This window comes from Gekko japonicus, unplaced genomic scaffold, assembly GCF_001447785.1.
Source record: "Gekko japonicus isolate JY-2015 unplaced genomic scaffold, Gekko_japonicus_V1.1 scaffold1011, whole genome shotgun sequence".
Lineage (NCBI taxonomy): Eukaryota > Metazoa > Chordata > Lepidosauria > Squamata > Gekkonidae > Gekko > Gekko japonicus.
In genome coordinates this window covers 284660-301193 of record NW_015176478.1, presented here as the reverse complement: position 1 = coordinate 301193, position 16534 = coordinate 284660, and positions in this window count along the sequence as shown.

Genomic DNA, 16534 nt, shown 5'->3' with positions numbered 1-16534 from the left:
CACTTGACTGGGGGATGGTGTCCCTATTTTTTTCAATGAACCAGATGCCATTTCTGGACCTCTTATTAGTTCTATCAATCGTGCCTTTAAATTCTTAGTTGTTGTTTTATACTTATGTAAATTAATTATTAAATATTTCACTCTCCTTTCTTTGTTGTACCAATTTTCTATATGTTTGTATGTTCTGTCTTACGTTTCTGTCCCTTTAAATCAGCTTCACTTCACAACCCCGCAACCTTTTCCCTTTATCTTCACTCTTACTTTCCAATTAACGTTCTCCTTGCTATAAGCCCCTTTTATAAATGGTTTTCCCCGCTCTGCTTTGTCTCTCCGCTCTGCTTTATCTCTGTGCCTACAAGCCTCTATTGTCCCTTTAAAACTTTAAAGTCCTGGTTTCTTCCCTTTCCGACTTTTACTTTAAAGCTACGTTGTTTCCGTCTGTTACTTTTCTGTCTTTACGCAAATGCCGTTTGTTTTGCGTAAGTCTTACTCTATTTCCGGAGCTCCTACTCTGTTTCCGTCTGTTTCCGTCTGTTCCGCTGCTGTCTTTACGCTGCCGCCATATCCTGTACGCTCCCGGCCTCTCCTAGACACTTCCTCCCTGACGCTCACTGGCCTCAACTCTGCGTTGCCCTCCTGCTCGCACCAATCACCGCGTTGTTTCTCTGCTCCTCCGCGACATCGCTCAGCCCCTCTGCGCCGCCGTCAGCCTCCTCCTCCTTCTCCCGGGTCCGCCCAGCTCAGCTCCCGAACCAGATCTCGCCGCACGTGCCGCCTTGTCCCCTCGGCTTTTCCTTTTAAAGGTATATGAACAACAGCTGTAAGCAATCAGTTCGTCTAGCTCTATCCCGAGTTTTTATTTTATTTTATTTTGCTTTCCCTCTTTTTTAGTATTGTTATTATTTTTATACCCTCTTTAAACCTAAGTCTTGCACCTCCCTAAACTTCTAAACCCCTTTGTGGATACTTCAAATGGCCAGTTCACTTTCCTCCCTTTTTTCCACCTTCACCCCACCTCTGAGTGCTTCCTTTACTTAGTTATTGCCTATATCTTAACCTGTAATCCTAAATTCGGACACTTTACAAATTTACTAAGGTACTTAGCTTCGGGTTTTATTTTCAAACTTTGTTGTCCCCCGTTGGCTTTCTCGTATCTCGGCTACTCCAGACGGACGATTCTTCTCACCACCCTTTCTCCTTACACCTCCTTGCCTCAGAACAGCTTCTCTTCCTCCAAGAGAGTTGCCACTTCTCTCAGTAGAAGTTCCTTGCTAAAGCCCCTTCTTCTCGTAAGGGCTTTTGTTCGATCTTTGAACGTTAATTAGGGATGTAGGAGAGGTTGGACACTCAGAGCAAAACACTCTGCGTCCTCCTTCGTCGAAACCGGAAACCGCTCTCCCCTAGCTTCCAATGTTATTCTGTTCTGGTTATGAATGCCTTTAAGGACTTGTTCGTACCTTCAATAAAGCTGATCACTTTGCTGAAATTACTCTCCGGATCTTTGTTAGTGGCGATCTAACACTCCAAATATCAGTGGTAGGAGGCAACACCAGGGGAGGACTGTGGCCTGTATGCCCCTTGTAGGCCCCGTGTGTTTCAACGTATGGAACAGGGATGGTGGAGCAGACCACAGACACTTCTTGGGTTCCTATGCCCACTGAAATGACAACTATCTTCAGGTTTTTCGATACCCAATAGCTGACAGAACTACAACTTGCCCAAGGTCATCCAGCCAGGTGCAAGTGGAGCAGCGGGGAATCAAACCCGGTTCTCCCAGATTAGAGTCCGCGCACTTAACCACTGCACCAAAGACGAGCACTTTAGAACGTGTGAATAATTCATGGGAGTGGTTTTCAAGCAAACTTTTTGTCTCTCTCCTCCAATGGCAAGTCAGGTATTTTTAGAGGTGGTTTTTCCTTTGCCTTCAACACCCCACCCCACCCCCAAGTTCAGGCACAGCTAATAGGTTACGACCAATGTTCCCTCTAAGCTGTGGAGTCTTGTGAGCAAAAATTCTACTTTGTGAGCTACTGGCATTAAAGGTGTGAGCGAGCGATTTGGCTGCTGCGTAAATTAGTTTGCTCTGGAGCCCTCCTTCCTGAGCGAAGACAAAAATGTGTGAGCCGGAGGCTAAAAAACTGTGAGCTAGCTCACACTAACTCAGCTTAGAGGGAACACTGGTTACAACCAGCATCCAGAGCTCCAGAATTAAGGAGCCATGAAGAGACTCGGCCGGCTAAGGCGCAGATCAAGCCAGCCATTAAGTGCACACAGGATTCCGAAGTAGGCCCCACACAATGGCAGTGCAATATTGGCTCTCTCGTTTTCAATCCTTTCCCTAATAATTCCCCGGCATACGGGGTTGACACTTCCACTGAGCTCTCTCCACTAGGACCCCGAGATCTTTTCCCCTCTCAGTCTCAGCAAGTCCAGACCCCGTTAGTGTATACTTGAAGCTGGGATTTTCTTGTCCCTTACCAACATTGAACTTCATTTGCCACTTTGTCGCCCACTAACCCAATTTGTAGAGAATCTCCTGGAGCTCTTCACAGTTGGCCCTGGTGTTCACCGCCCTGAATAATCCTCTGCAAACTTGGCCACTACACCATGCACCCCCAATTCCAGATCGTTTATGAAGTGTAGTGGGTTAAACGCATGGAGAAACCACGGAGACTCATGTAGCAATCAACATGGTTTACTGGCACACAACAAAGACAAAGACAAACGGCCGGCTGGCCAACTATGTACATAGCTGGGGACACACCCCTAGGTCCCGTTGGTGGGTTTAAATCTCCCGCCATGGTCCCATTGGTCCCCCAGTGGAGAGACCAGGAGCCGAGTCCCCATTGTTGCTCCAGATTCAAGCTCTGGAGTGTTCGCTGACCTCTGGTGGCGGTCAGCGGACACAACAGTTTATGAACAAATTAAGTAGCACTGGCCCCAGGAGTGGTCTTTGTGGGCCTCCACTGCTTACTTCCCTCCGTTGTGAGAACAATCCGTTTATTCCCACTTTCTGCTTCCCAGCATTTAAACAACTTTTAATCCATAAGAGGACCCATCCCCTTATCCATGACTGCTAAACTTACTCAGGAGTCTTTGGTGAGGTACCTTGTCAAAAACCTTGTGGAAGTCCAAGCAGATGATGTCTGCTGGGTCACCTTCATCCACACACTTCATCTTTGTGCTCCTTAGGGTGCCTGGGGCAGAGTCATTTGTCTGTAGCAATCAGCACATTTAGATTTCTGCAGTAAGAAACCCTTCTAGTTCTATACCAGAAGAATGCAATGCCTGTGGGTGAACAGGGTCTACACACACACACACACACACACCATCTACATTATTTTTAGAATTTTATTTTTTTATCAGGAACAACCTGGCTGCTCAGATCAGCCCTGTGGAAATAGTGGGAAAGAAGCAGGAGTGATTTAGAACAGAACAGAAGGGAAAGGTGGTGGTGGGGGGGACGCCCGACTGACTTCGGCACCAGCCCTTTGGTGGGTCTGGGGAGCCTGGCCACAGAAACACACAGCTGTTTTTAATTTCTCCCACCTGGGCTCATCTTTTCTTTTGCCGCCAGACATTTCGGTCCATAATTCTCTCGGGGAATCATCTCCTTCCTGAAGCAGCTTTGCTTTTAGAGACTTTTTTGTTTACCTGTGAATAATGAGCACACCGACTGTGAGCCACAACCTCAAGGCTGTTTGTTCCCTCCTGCACCAGAGAAGGCACCAAAATGAAGCAAGGTCAGATGAGCTCACTCAGAAACAATTGCCGGCGACAGCTCTTCCATATGCATTAGCGTGGGGCTTGGGACGGAGAGGGCAGCTTTCCCCTCTGCCACGTTTTGAGTTGGGCCTAATCAGGAATGACACCGAGGGGCTAAATCAGCAGGCCGTGGTTGTGTCAAGGACAGACAGTCAGCCCCAAATTTCTCCTTCATAAAAATAAATAGAAGAACAAATCACTTGGACTCACCAGTACTTCGAAATCTGACAGAGTGTGTGGCTTGAGGGGCCAAGCATGGAGCTGATGTGACAAAAGGCACTGCTCTTCCTGCCCCTTCCTTGTATCATCAGCATGAACCCCCTCAATCAGGGTTGCCAACCTCCAGACGGGGCCTGGAGATCTCCCGGAATCAGAGGTCAGTTTTCCTGGAGAAAACGGCTGTTTTGGAGTGCAGACTCTATGGCATTGTGCCCTGTGGAGATCCGTCTCCTCCTCAAACCCCACCTTTCCCAGATTCCCTGCACCCCTGCCTGACTGTACTGGATGCTGGCAATGGAAATGGAGGAACACACGGTACTCCATCCATCTCAGAATGCCCAGAAAGGCCTGCCCTGAGAATTTGACTCAGGAGCTCCAAGGCCTTCTTGGCTCTCATCTTCACCACCACCATGAGCTCCTTCCATTGGCCAGAGCATGAGGCAAGGTGGATGTTCATTTAGGGATGCACATCCCTTCCCCCATAGTCCAGAGCACACTGGCAAACATAGTCCTTTACGTATGTCGGAGACTCTACGCTCTGAAGAGCGGCGAAGTCCCATAGTCCGTGGTGCTGGTGCTGTCGGGGCTGGTTGAGTGGTGGCCGGTGCTGGTGACTGTGGTGCCAGCAGCTCTGCCCCTCGGAGTATGGCAGTGTTTTCTGGTGCCCGAAGTGGTGGTGCTTAGGGCTGGGTGCAGTCTCGAGGGACAACGGGGCCTCTGGTTGGACAAAACCCTTGCCTCTGGGTGATCGGGTTCCTTCGAGTCCTCGGGGTCGTAGGGTAGCACCCGTTGACATAGCTGGTCGATGTGGCGATGGAGCAATTGTCCGTACTCGCTGGACACCTCGTAGGAACGGGGACCCTTGACCCTCACCACCCAGGCTGGAATCCAAGCCAGACCCTGAGCATAGTTTCGGGCATATACCGGGTCCTCGGGGGAAAAACCATAGAACGCCTCTGGAGACTCCGTGGCTGGCTCTTTCTCTGGGGCTCGGTCTGGATGCCAACAATCCAACCGACTGGTCAGGTGTCTCCCATGGAGGAGCTCGGCAGGGCTGCATCCTGTCATTGTGTGTGGCGTCGTTCACTGGCCGAAGAGGAAAGCGGCCAGTTTGTAGTCCCAATCTTTGCTACCCAAGCAGCGAAGCGCCTCCTTGGTCATGCGGACCATGCGTTCCGCCTGGCCATTTGTTGTGGGGTGGAAAGGGGCTGACCTGACATGCCGGATCCCACAGTATCGGGTGAAGTCCTGGAATTCACTCGAGGTGAAAGCTGAGCTGTTGTCAGTGACCAGGGTGTCCGGAATTCCCTGGGCACTGAAGATGCGCCACATCGGTCGTATCGCCTCTTTCGAAGACGTGGATGCCACCAGGACCACCTCCAACCATTTGCTGTAAGCATCTACGAGGACAAAGAACAGCTGCCCCTGGAACGGCCCCGCAAAGTCCAAGTGTAACTGGGACCAGGGCTGGTGTGAGGACTCCCACGCATGAGCGGGGGCCTTAGGGGGTTCAGGGCGGGATTCCTGGCAGGGCTGGCATCTCTTTACTACGTTTTCAATGTCCCAATCCAGCCCCGGCCACTACACGTAGCCCCTGGCCAGGGCTTTCATCCGGACCACCCGCGGATGTGTCTCATGGAGGGTGGCAAGGACCCGTTCCCTCAAGGGTGTCGGGATAACCACCCTGCCTCCCCACAGCAAGCGGCCCTTGTAGGCTGACAGCTCATCCTTATGGGATGTGAAAGCTGCAAAGTCCTCCTCTCCCCGGCCCAAGAGCCACCCCCTTCTCACCAAGACGCGGCAGAGGATCTTGTCCTTGGCGGTGCGGTGAGACACCTCCTGAACGTGCACGGGTTGGTCTGGGAGGGCGTCGAGAAACACGATGAGATGAGCCGGGGCCGGATCCACAGCTGGCAGCGGGAGGCAGCTTAAAGCGTCCGCATGGCCCATCGCCTTCCCAGGCCGGTGTACCCAGCCAAAAAGTGTACGTGTACCCAGCCAAAAAGACAGACCACCTGATAACCCAGGGGGATGTCATCTGCAGGGTTTGGTGATCAGGGGCTAGGAGGCCGAGAAGCGATTTGTGATCAGTCAGAATAGTGAAAGGCCTGCCATACAGATAAGGGTGACATTTCTTCACCCCAGCCACCATCGCAAGTGCCTCCTTATCAATCTGCAAATAATTACGCTCCGTAGATGACAAAGTCCACAAATAATAAGCCACCGGAACCTCCCAGCCATCCAGCAGCCTATGGCCCAAGACCACACCGACCCCATAGGGGGACGCCAGGACTACAGGAAGGGCTTCGTCGGAATGGTAAAGGACTGAATTAGAGACCAGGAGGTCCTTCACGGCTTGGAAAGCCACGGCGTTCTCCGGCCCCCAGACCCAAGGAGCGTTCTTGTCGAGCAGCCGATGCAGAGGTTCTGCCACGACAGCCTTCAGGGGAAGAAAAGAATGATAGAAGTTTAAAAGTCCAAGAAAAGCCTGTAACTCGGACTTGGATGTGGGAGCAGGAGCCTGGGTGATTGCTCGAGTCTTATCATCTGTGGGGTGAATGCCCATGCTGTCCACGGCGAAACCGAGAAACTCCACCCGGGGTACCCCCAGCAGGCACTTTTCTTTTTTAACCTTTAATCCCGCAGAGTCAAACCGCTTGAGCACCTCCCGGAGACGGGCTGCGAAGGACGAAGCATCCGGGGCCGCGATGAGCACGTCATCTAAAAACGGCTGAACTCCGAGGATTCCTTTTAACAGAGAGTCCATGGAAGATTGAAAAATACCCGGCACGACAGACACCCCAAACTGGAGGAGATTAACCTTAAAAGCACCCTTGTGCGTAGCTGTGGTCTGAGCCTCTGCTGTGGCGGCATCAACTGGGAGCTGTTGATACGCCTGCGCCAAGTCCACATGGTTGACCACCGGTACAGGGTACACAAGGTCTTGGAGTGCCTTATTCAAAGTGCACTTATAGTTGGCGCAAATGCGCACCTCCCCATTAGGCTTAACTGGGGCGACTATGGGGGTTTCCCATCGGGCTGAGGCAACGGGTTCCAGCACTCCCTGCTCCACCAAGTGATCGAGCTCCGCCTCAATCTTTGGTCTCAGGGCAATCGGGGGAGGTCTGGATTTGACCCGGATGGGGCGGACGGACGGGTCAAGATCGAGGGAGATGGGGGCCCCAGTGAAACGGCTGAGTGTGCCATCAAAAATGCTGGGAAACTCCAAGCACACAGCTGTAAAGTCCTCCATCCGGACCTGATTAATTCCCGTGATGGAAAGCCCCAAAGGCTCAAACCATGAGAGGCCCAACAGACTGGAAAACCTACCCTCCACCACCAGCAAATCTAAAAGTCCTGTAAAGTCCTTGTACTGCACCTTGAACTTGTCCCAGCCCCAGACAGCCACAGGGTTTTTGTTAAAGTCCTGCAACTTGATACCCTGTGGCTTTTGCAGGAGGGGTCCCCCCTGGGGACAGAGTGAGCACAGTGTCTCAGCAGAGATGATGGAGAAAGACGAACCGGAGTCAATCTCCATGGAGCAGGGAGACCCCTCAATTAACACTTTCACATGCACCTTTCTTGGGCTGTGGGGGGGGAAGTTACATACCAGGTGCCGCTGGTGGTGGAACGAGAGGGTGTGTAGATCAGAGGCGAATTTGGGGGAAGTCTGGTGGGCCGACGACATCTGGTGCTGTCCCTTGGACCTGCAGACCCTGGCGAGATGGCCCGGCTTGTTGCAGGACCTGCAGATGTCGTTCCGGAAACGGCATGACCGGTGCTCATGCGCTTCTCCGCAGCTGGCACAGGGGGTAGAAGATGTGGAACCCTTGTTGCCTGATGACCCTGCTGGGTGTGCTGGATGCTATGAAGGACGATGAACCTGCAGAACCTCCTCCTCATCGGACTCAGCAGAGGCTGCCGAAACTTCTGTGCGGTGGATCGTCTTGCCGTGATCGTCTTGCAGTGGATCATCTTGGTGTGTCTTTTCATAGGCCACTGCCTCCTTTGAAGCCATGTCGAGTGTCAGGTTGTCATGGCTGACCAATTTTCTGTGGAGCTTCAGTTCCCGGAGGCCCACTACAAACTGGTTCATCAGCGTGTTGGCCAGGTTTGGGAAGGTGCAGCGGGAGGCAGCCTGATGGAGCCCGGATAAGAAATCTGTCGCGGTCTCATCCGGATTCTGGATGTGCGCAAAGAAAGTGATGCGCTCAGCAATCTTAGTGGGCTTGGGAGCGAAGTGGTCTGTCAGGGCTTTTACCAAGACCTCGTAAGTCTCCTCTTTCATGGTCCATGGGCTGATCAGGTCCTTCAGCAACCGGAGCATCTCGATGCCGTACGTGCTGAGAAGCCAGGCCCTTTTCTTTCCGGCATCTGTGACATCATGGCACTTGAGATGGTACTCCAGACATTCTAGCCAGGTTTCCCATTGTTCGGGATAGGCGGTGTTGAACTCGGGAATGGTGCCCTGGCTTGCTGCCATCTTACGGATTTATGGAGGAGGTGAGTGAAGCTCAGGAGCGGCAGCAGCGCTTGGAGGCAAAGCGATGCTGCACTCGGAGTCAGCGGTGCGAGGTGCGGAGCCGGGAACGGTGTGGTGAGCGGGAACTGGAGAAGCAGGGCACAAAGCAGAGCGGCATGCCGAAGTCTTGGTGCTGGGGCTCAATGCGAGGTTCGGATCTTCTTGCTGGTCGTTGTTCATGGGAGGTAGAATCCCACCATCGTCGCCACTGAAAAGTACTGAGTCTTACTTAGTGAATTCAGCTCTCATACTTTATTAGGAGAAGAACAAGACAAAATAGCCGGCTCACAGGCCGGCTTATATGTCCCAAGGAAAACACACCCACATACACCCAACACCCGTGAATGGTCTATTTACAGTGATTAGATTATTCCCTTGGATCCTAGGTTCCTGATTGGCCGGGAACTAGGATCCGACCGGCTATTGTGTTTATGAGCGAAGCTCAGGTCCTTCACTTGACCGCATGTGGAACCGGCCGAAACCGGATCACGCACATGGCCGGGTCAGTACACAACAGAAGCCAAGATTGGGATGTAGAAGCTCTGAATATTTTGGAATGTAACAGATTTTTAAAAAGAAGTTCTAACTCTGGAAGCTCCAAAACTTCCTTTAAATCTTCCGGGTACCTGCAGACTTATGACCCGCTGGGAAGACTCACATTTTAGTCTGATGTCATTCCAGAGGGGAGCCTTGCGTCAGTTAACACTGCCATGTTGCTGGAATGTGTGGAGGAGGAAACCACCCTCCTTAAACCACCTAACTTTCCCTGTTATGCACAGAGTTTCACTGACCTATTATCTTGACCTCGGGATGTTCTAGCTGCTGTTGGTTTTAGCTGGGAACCAATGGCTTTTGCTTTTGCCCACTTTCTCTTCCCTGCGCGCGTGAACTTTGCTTATTGAATTCAGCTTGTAAGGGGAGTGTTTGAACCTAGTATAACCCAGGGTGCCATACTGTTCCTGGGCATTCCTGACACAAGCAGTACACGTGTCGTAGTCCTGGAGTACCAATAAACAGAATTCTTCGTATGAAGCACTGTGTTGTGTGGCCTGACTATCAAACCCTGATACCTTGTTGGTCTGCAGTGCCCGGGAGCACCAGTGGAGTCCGGGAGCACCCCACTGAGGCCAGCAAGGGTTTCAGGGCCATGGCTTTGCAGGAGAGTCCGAGCTCCCTCTGGAGGGCAGGAGATCTGGGACTTTCCATCTCAGCCAGAAGGTGGGGAGGCAGGGCGGGCTGTAGAGAATGCTTGGGAAGGATGCCGAGGGACCGTGCATGTTGGAATCAGCTGTGTTAGAGCAGAGGGGAAATGTTTGGGGACAGAAAAGGGGCATCTGCAGTGAGGTAAGAATCCGATGTCCCCATTCAACTCTGAGGGGTGAGGTAGTTGCTCTGTACATTAAATTTTTGACCTGAAACCTGGGAATGTTGTGTCCAATATGTCATTTGAGGGGGAAGCTTGAAAAAAAATTCGATGTCTGTCCACTCCCCATTTCTGCCTCATTTCTTCTCGTAAGTCCTGGACCATGTTGCGCTCTGCTCAGTCACGTGATGCTCTTGTAGTGCCGTGTGGCTAGTCTGGACTGACCTGAGGATGCCAGAATTCCGGACAGAGGTCAGCGAAGCACCGTGTCTAACTGCTTTGTCTATAGGAGGGTGCAAAGTTTTGAATCACACAGAAAGAGAGACTTTCTAGTCGCTTCAAAGAGCAGACTGGTTAGTTACAAAGCATTTCAAACGTAGGCTGGCCGGGAGCTGCAGGCTGCTGCGAAACCACGGGATCTCTGTTCAGACTGTTGGTATTCAGTCTGCTTGCTGGCGTGTCTGCTAAACGGCAAGCACATATTTCCTAAAAGGATCAGGAGGACTCAGCGATCGTAGCTGTGCTGGCAGGAATCCTCACCCACCGGTGCTCTTGTCTATTAGCATCCTTCCCTAAGAGGTCATTCAGTAGCTCGGCAGTTGCCCTTCGGTGCCGGCTATGAGGTATGTGATGGAAACAGAAAGCAAAATGCTTCCCGTAGAACCAGCCGTCTCATTATGCTTTTTGGTGTTCCTTGTTGTACAAAGGTATAGGGATGCCAGATAAGCCCAAACCAGTGTGTGTTGGGGTTGGGGGGGGGACTAGACTGTGACAACAGAAAGGTGCCTGCTGTCCTGGAGGAGGCCTGAGGTGTTTGCCAGGGCTCTTATCTGGCACCTGAGTCAAACAGCCCTCACCTGTGCTGCTGAGCTGAATGTGTGAGAAATCGGGGTGGAAATGGCAGCTCCTTCCTCTCTCAGGACTTAAATAACATCAGCGAGTCGTCTTTCATCTTCCTGAGCTAATTCCACTTCTGCATTTATATCACTCTTTATGGGCTTCTCATTGTAATCGCTGGCTTCCCACTTTCTTTGCAAATTGTATGGGTGGCCATTTACATGTAAATTTGCCCTACGTGGAACATTGTCATTATACGTATTTTATTATGTGGGTTGATAAGATGATTTCCTCGCCTCCTTTCCAATTCTCTCTTCCCATAATGCTAAACAAACACAAATCACATAATGTGCTATCTGAAAGCATTGCACACAGATGATCACAGTGAGCCAAAAGCCCCGTAGAGCAATTCTGAGCCGTGTCAAGGTGTAAGAATGGATCAATCACGTTGGGGGATCAGAACTCCGCAGAAGAGGTGACAGGAAGCTATTTGGCTTCTGTCTGAGCAGGCTGCCCCTTGGGCTCTAGGTTTCTCTTTGGGCTCCATTTTCTCCCTGCATAAGCCAGCAAGGTGTTTTTGTTTGGGGGGTGGTGAGTTTGGGCATGCAGCTCTCTGGGGGATTTGACCAGTCATTAACTCACAGGGTAGGGGAAGACAGAAGGACTCTGTTTATTGTCTTGCTGGGAGGATGAGTAGGATAAAAATAAAGCAAGTAGATGAAGCACATGTTACACTGTAAGCTGGGGACTAGTAGAAGCAAATAATGATTTTAGCTTGTCTGGGATAGCAAATTCCTAGCTTGGTGTAGTGGTTAAGTGTGCGGACTCTGATCTGGGAGAACCAGGTTTGATTCCCCACTCCTCCACTTGCAGCTGCTGGATGACCTTGGGCAAGCCATAGTTCTATCAGAGCTGTTCTCTCAAGGACAGTTCTCAAAATAGCTCTCTCAACCCCACCTACCTGTTGGGAGGGGAAGGGAAAGGAGTTTGTAAGCCGCTCTGAGACTCCGAGTGAAGGGCGGGGTATAAGTAGAGAGCCAGTTTGGTATTTTTTAAAAAAATGTTTTACACATTACACATTGGATTTCTATACCGCCCTTTTCCGTAGACTCGGGGCGGTTTACGTAGTTTGTACAGTTTTTCTAACCTAGGGGCACATAGACAGGGGAGGTGAATTCCTTACCCAGGCACCCCCTATTTTTGGCAGGGTCTTCTTTTCTTCTTAGCTTTTTCCACGGCAGTTCTTGCTTGGTGCTGGCGATGTTTTTACTGACGCAGGTCTTTCAGGTCTTTGCTAGACGCAGACGCAGGTCTTCCGGGTTTTTTTCAGCAGCGACCCCTGCTGGGTTTTTTCAGCCACATATGATCTTGCCGCTTCTCGGCTCCCTCCAGTCAACCAGCCTTTCACCTCATGTCACCGCCACGCTGTCCTCCGGGGCCGATCGCTCCTGCTTGCTGCCTTGCCGCCATCTTTTTCCTTTTAGCCCGCTCGCGAGCCTGCCACAGTTGCCGCCGTTGTGGAACTTCAGCCAAGGGGGAGAAGGGTGCCCCCCCACTCCTAATGAGTAGGTACCCAATTTATCTAGTTGCTTAAGGCTTTCGAACCGCTGGGTGGGCGGGAGCTGGGACAAGGGCCGAGAGCTCACCCTGGCCACGGTGGGACTCGAACAGCTGAAGCTGTTCGGTCAGATGGAGTACTGCAGGCATTTACTGCTTGCACCACCGCTCCCGGTATAGTGGTTAAGTGTGCGGACTCTAATCTAGGAGAACTGGGTTTGATTCCCCACTCCTCCAGTCGCAGCTGCTGGATGACCTTGGGCAAGCCATAGTTCTGACAAGAGCTGTCCTTGAAAGGGCAGTCCTTGAAAGAACTCTCTCAGCCCCACCTCCCTCACAGGGTGTCTGTTGTGGGGAGGGGAAGGGAAAGGAGTTTGTAAACTGCTCTGAGACTTGTGAAGGGCCATGGGGTATAGATCCAATCTCCTCCTCCTCCTCCTCCTTCTTGGAGCCTTCGTGGTCAGAGGTGGTATCGCCATGAATGCTATTGGGCACAAAGCATCAGAGAGGGTTTTGCTTCCACGCTCCGTTTATGGACTTCACAGACTCTCTCTGGCCACTGGTGGCAACAGGATAATTGGCCCGATGGACCCCCAGGTCTGATCCAGCTGAGCACTTCCTGTCTTCTCATGGGACTTTCTGGCAGAGATCCAGCTTCAGAGACAGATCTGACCTCAAAAAGCAAGACTAAACATAATGATGAAGACCTAGCATTTGTGGGAAGTCAACGGCGATTAACCCCCGAAGCCGGGACGCCATCACAGCTACCCAATGGACCCGAGACCCCCACCCTGGCAACCGCAGAGCAACCTGGACGGGGGGGGGGAGACCCCCCCCCAGGGGAAACCAAGCCAAGCTGCCGTAGAACCAGAGGGCCTGCCGCCGCAGCAACAACTACAACAGCCACCCCAGACTCCGGTCTCCGCTCCTCGGCCCGAGAGAACCACCACGGACCCAGTGCCAGCCCCCAGGTGATCCCTCGGGGAGCGCAGGTCCCCCACCTTTCTGAGAGACTACATCAAATGGACCCGAGACCCCCACCCTGGCAACCGCAGAGCAACCTGCAACCCAGAACGGGGGGGGGAGATCCCTCCCCAGGGGGAACCAAGCCAAGCTGCCGTAGAACCAGAGGGCCTGCCGCCGCAGCAACAACTACAACAGCCACCCCAGACTCCGGTCTCCGCTCCTCGGCCCGAGAGAACCACCACGGACCCAGTGCCAGCCCCCAGGTGATCCCTCGGGGAGCGCAGGTCCCCCACCTTTCTGAGAGACTACATCACATAGGTGGTGGCAGAACTATGGGGGGGGAGCGGTGTTATGTCCTCAGACCACTGCCAGGCGCCAGCCAGAGGCAGCAAGAGCTTCAATCCAGAAGACAATAGGGACTAGGCTCCCGAACTACAAGTAAGGAGCCGATAGGGACATTGTGTCCCTCCCCAATTGTATGAAGTTGGCCACCCGGCCGTTAGTTTGTTGTTCCATGTGTTAAGTACAAATAAACACGTCTTCTCCGATGTCGTGATCGGCGTCCTGATGCATCAAACCCAGTACTTTTCATGCACTGCGTATTACTTCACTTCCCCTGTGGGATTCCACAGATTCACAAGCTGCATAAGACCCCCCAATGGAGACACCAAGAAGAGGCAAGACAATCAAGTAGCAGTCAAGAGTGTATAAAACAGAAAGGAACCTTCCTTCTTGTCTCTTGCGTTGTATCAAAGTAGAAAAGCTCTGCTCCTCCCACCTCCGACACAGTCTCCTCAAGTAATCTTGGTTGTCCCCAAGTACTGTTCTGTTCCTAGATGTTTCTTCTGCATCGACTGCATATGTTTTAGGTGTCAGGAAAGATGCAAACAACATCCTCTGGAAGGGTGTAAGATGGTAGGGATGTGTGCAGAGGATTACTGGCCTGCCGCTGTATCCGTCAAGTTGTCCACCAGTCGTGCTTAAGCCAGCCGTGCGCAACAAGCTTGTCTCAGCCCTGTGCCAGACAGACCTGCTTTCCCTCCAAGAGTCCTGTCGTCTGAGGTGGGAGTTGTGGTTGGTGGTGGAAAGGGCTGCCGTGTCCCAGCTGGCCTGAGGTGACCCCACACAGGGTGTTCAGGGTGTGAGAGGTGCAGAGGTGGTTCGCCATCGCCTGCCTCTCTGCATAGTGAGCCTCGACATCTGTGTTAGTCTCCCGGCCAAGTAGTAACCAGGGTGGATGCTGCTTAGCTTCCAAGATCTAGTGAGATCCAGCTAGGCCGGGCTGTCCAGGTCAGGGTGAAGGGGCTGTAGGGATCCTTGAGCAACTCCTCAGAACTACAGTTCAGAGGTGGAATAAACCAACTGAGGTCTGTAAGGCCAGTTTCTGATGTTCCCCAGCTAAGATGCTGCTGATCCTCCCCTGGGGCTATATTTCCCCGGGGTTCCTACACAGCTTAATAAACCATCTCTGGGGGGAAACAACCAAACCGAAAAAATGAGGCATATATTTCTCATGTGACAGAGGTGTCATCAATACTTAGTGAGCTCTTGGTAGTTAGCAAATTACACATATGATTTGATGACAGAGTAATAATTTCCATTTTCCGGTGCTCTGAGCAGGGAGAAAAGACTTGGAGCCTTGTGCTGGTGGCCTGCGGCACTTAGCCAAAGAGCAGGCACCCCCCCAGGCTGTCTGAGTCCTGCCCTTCAGTGTTCTCTTGCAAGTGCATTTTGACGTTTGACACAGGAAACCCCAGTTGGACCAGATCTGCAAAAGGACATTGCTGCAGAGCTGGACAAAGTCCAGAGGAGGGCAACCAAGATGATTCAGGGGCTGGACCTATGAGAGGAAAGGCTGAAGAGTCTGGGACGTTTCAGTTTAGAAAGGAGACAACTAAGGGGGGGACATGAGAAAGGTTGATAAAATGATGCATGGGGTGGAGAGAGGTGATGAAGGGAACATTTCCCCCCCCTCCCAAAAAACTAGAGCTCAAGAGCGTCCAATGAAACTGATGGGCAGTATGTTCAAGGCAGGATGCTGGCCTAGGTGGACTGTTGGTCTGATCCAGCAGGGCTCTTCTGATGTTCTTATTGAAAGGGGATTAAAAGAACATTATTCGGCTGGTGTGAGAAAGTGCCCTCGAAATCCAGCTCCTGAACCTGAGGCAAACAGGGGAGCCTCAGCGTCAATTCAACGTCTGCATCCTTTGCTCTGTTGCGCAGAGTCTCGTGTTTAGCGCTCCGTGGCCATGGGAGTGTTCTTGTGTGCAGCAAGCTTGGTAGCAGAAGGAGAAGCGCCGGAAAGCCCCCTCAGCCAGGCGTGTTGTGACTTAAGAACAGAAGAGAAGCCCATGCTGGACCAGGCCAAGGGCCCATCCAGTCCAACACTCTGGGTCACACAGTGGCCAAAAATACCAGGTGCCATCAGGAGGTCCAACAATGGGGCTAGGACCTCCTTATGAGAATTGGGGGAAGGGAGAATCCATGCAGAAGAGCCAACACTAAATGCAGATGATAGTCTAGAAAGTTCTTTCACTGCATTAAGTATTTTAAAAACAAGTTTTAATTGTGTAACTTAAAAAAACCGTCCCTTGTCATTCACTGTTTTTTGTCATTCGCAAGCTTTTGCAGTTCTTAGCAGACTAGTTGGAAGACTGACTTAGGTTATTGCTCAGAACAACAGTGCTGACACTTTTAGCCTTGCCAAACGATGGGTGCGGCCTGGCAGCCTCGGAGGGTGGGCTCTGCATTGTTCTCCTTCCCTCCATTTTATCCTCTCAACGATCCTGTGAGGGAGGCAAGGCTGAGCAAGTGGCCCAAGGTCACCCATCCATTTGCCATCCGCCGGGCGGGGCCTGGAATTCTCCTGGAATCACGACTGATCTCCGGACTATGGAGATTTATTTAGTTAGTTAGTTAGTTCGTTCGTTCAATTTATATCCCACACTCCCCGCCAAGGTAGGCTCAGGGGGGCTTACATTAAGAGTTAAAATAGCCTTGGACACTTTTATTCACGAATCATCCTAAATAATACGTCTATTCCCCCCCCCAACAAAAGTAGAATGCTGAAGAACCTTTGTGTATTCCTTTTGCTGTTTCGTTTTCCAGCTCTATCAAACCAATGAAGAGATTTACAGGTTCCTCATTGTAGGTGTGAATATACACTAGCAGTACAGATTTCTGACTCACAGGATTAGATTCATCAAGTATCAATGAGATCTTACTCTTTGAATCAATAATATTTCTGATTCATTTCACTACCAATGTGATTTATAATATTTATACAGGCAGTAGCTGAGTGCAAA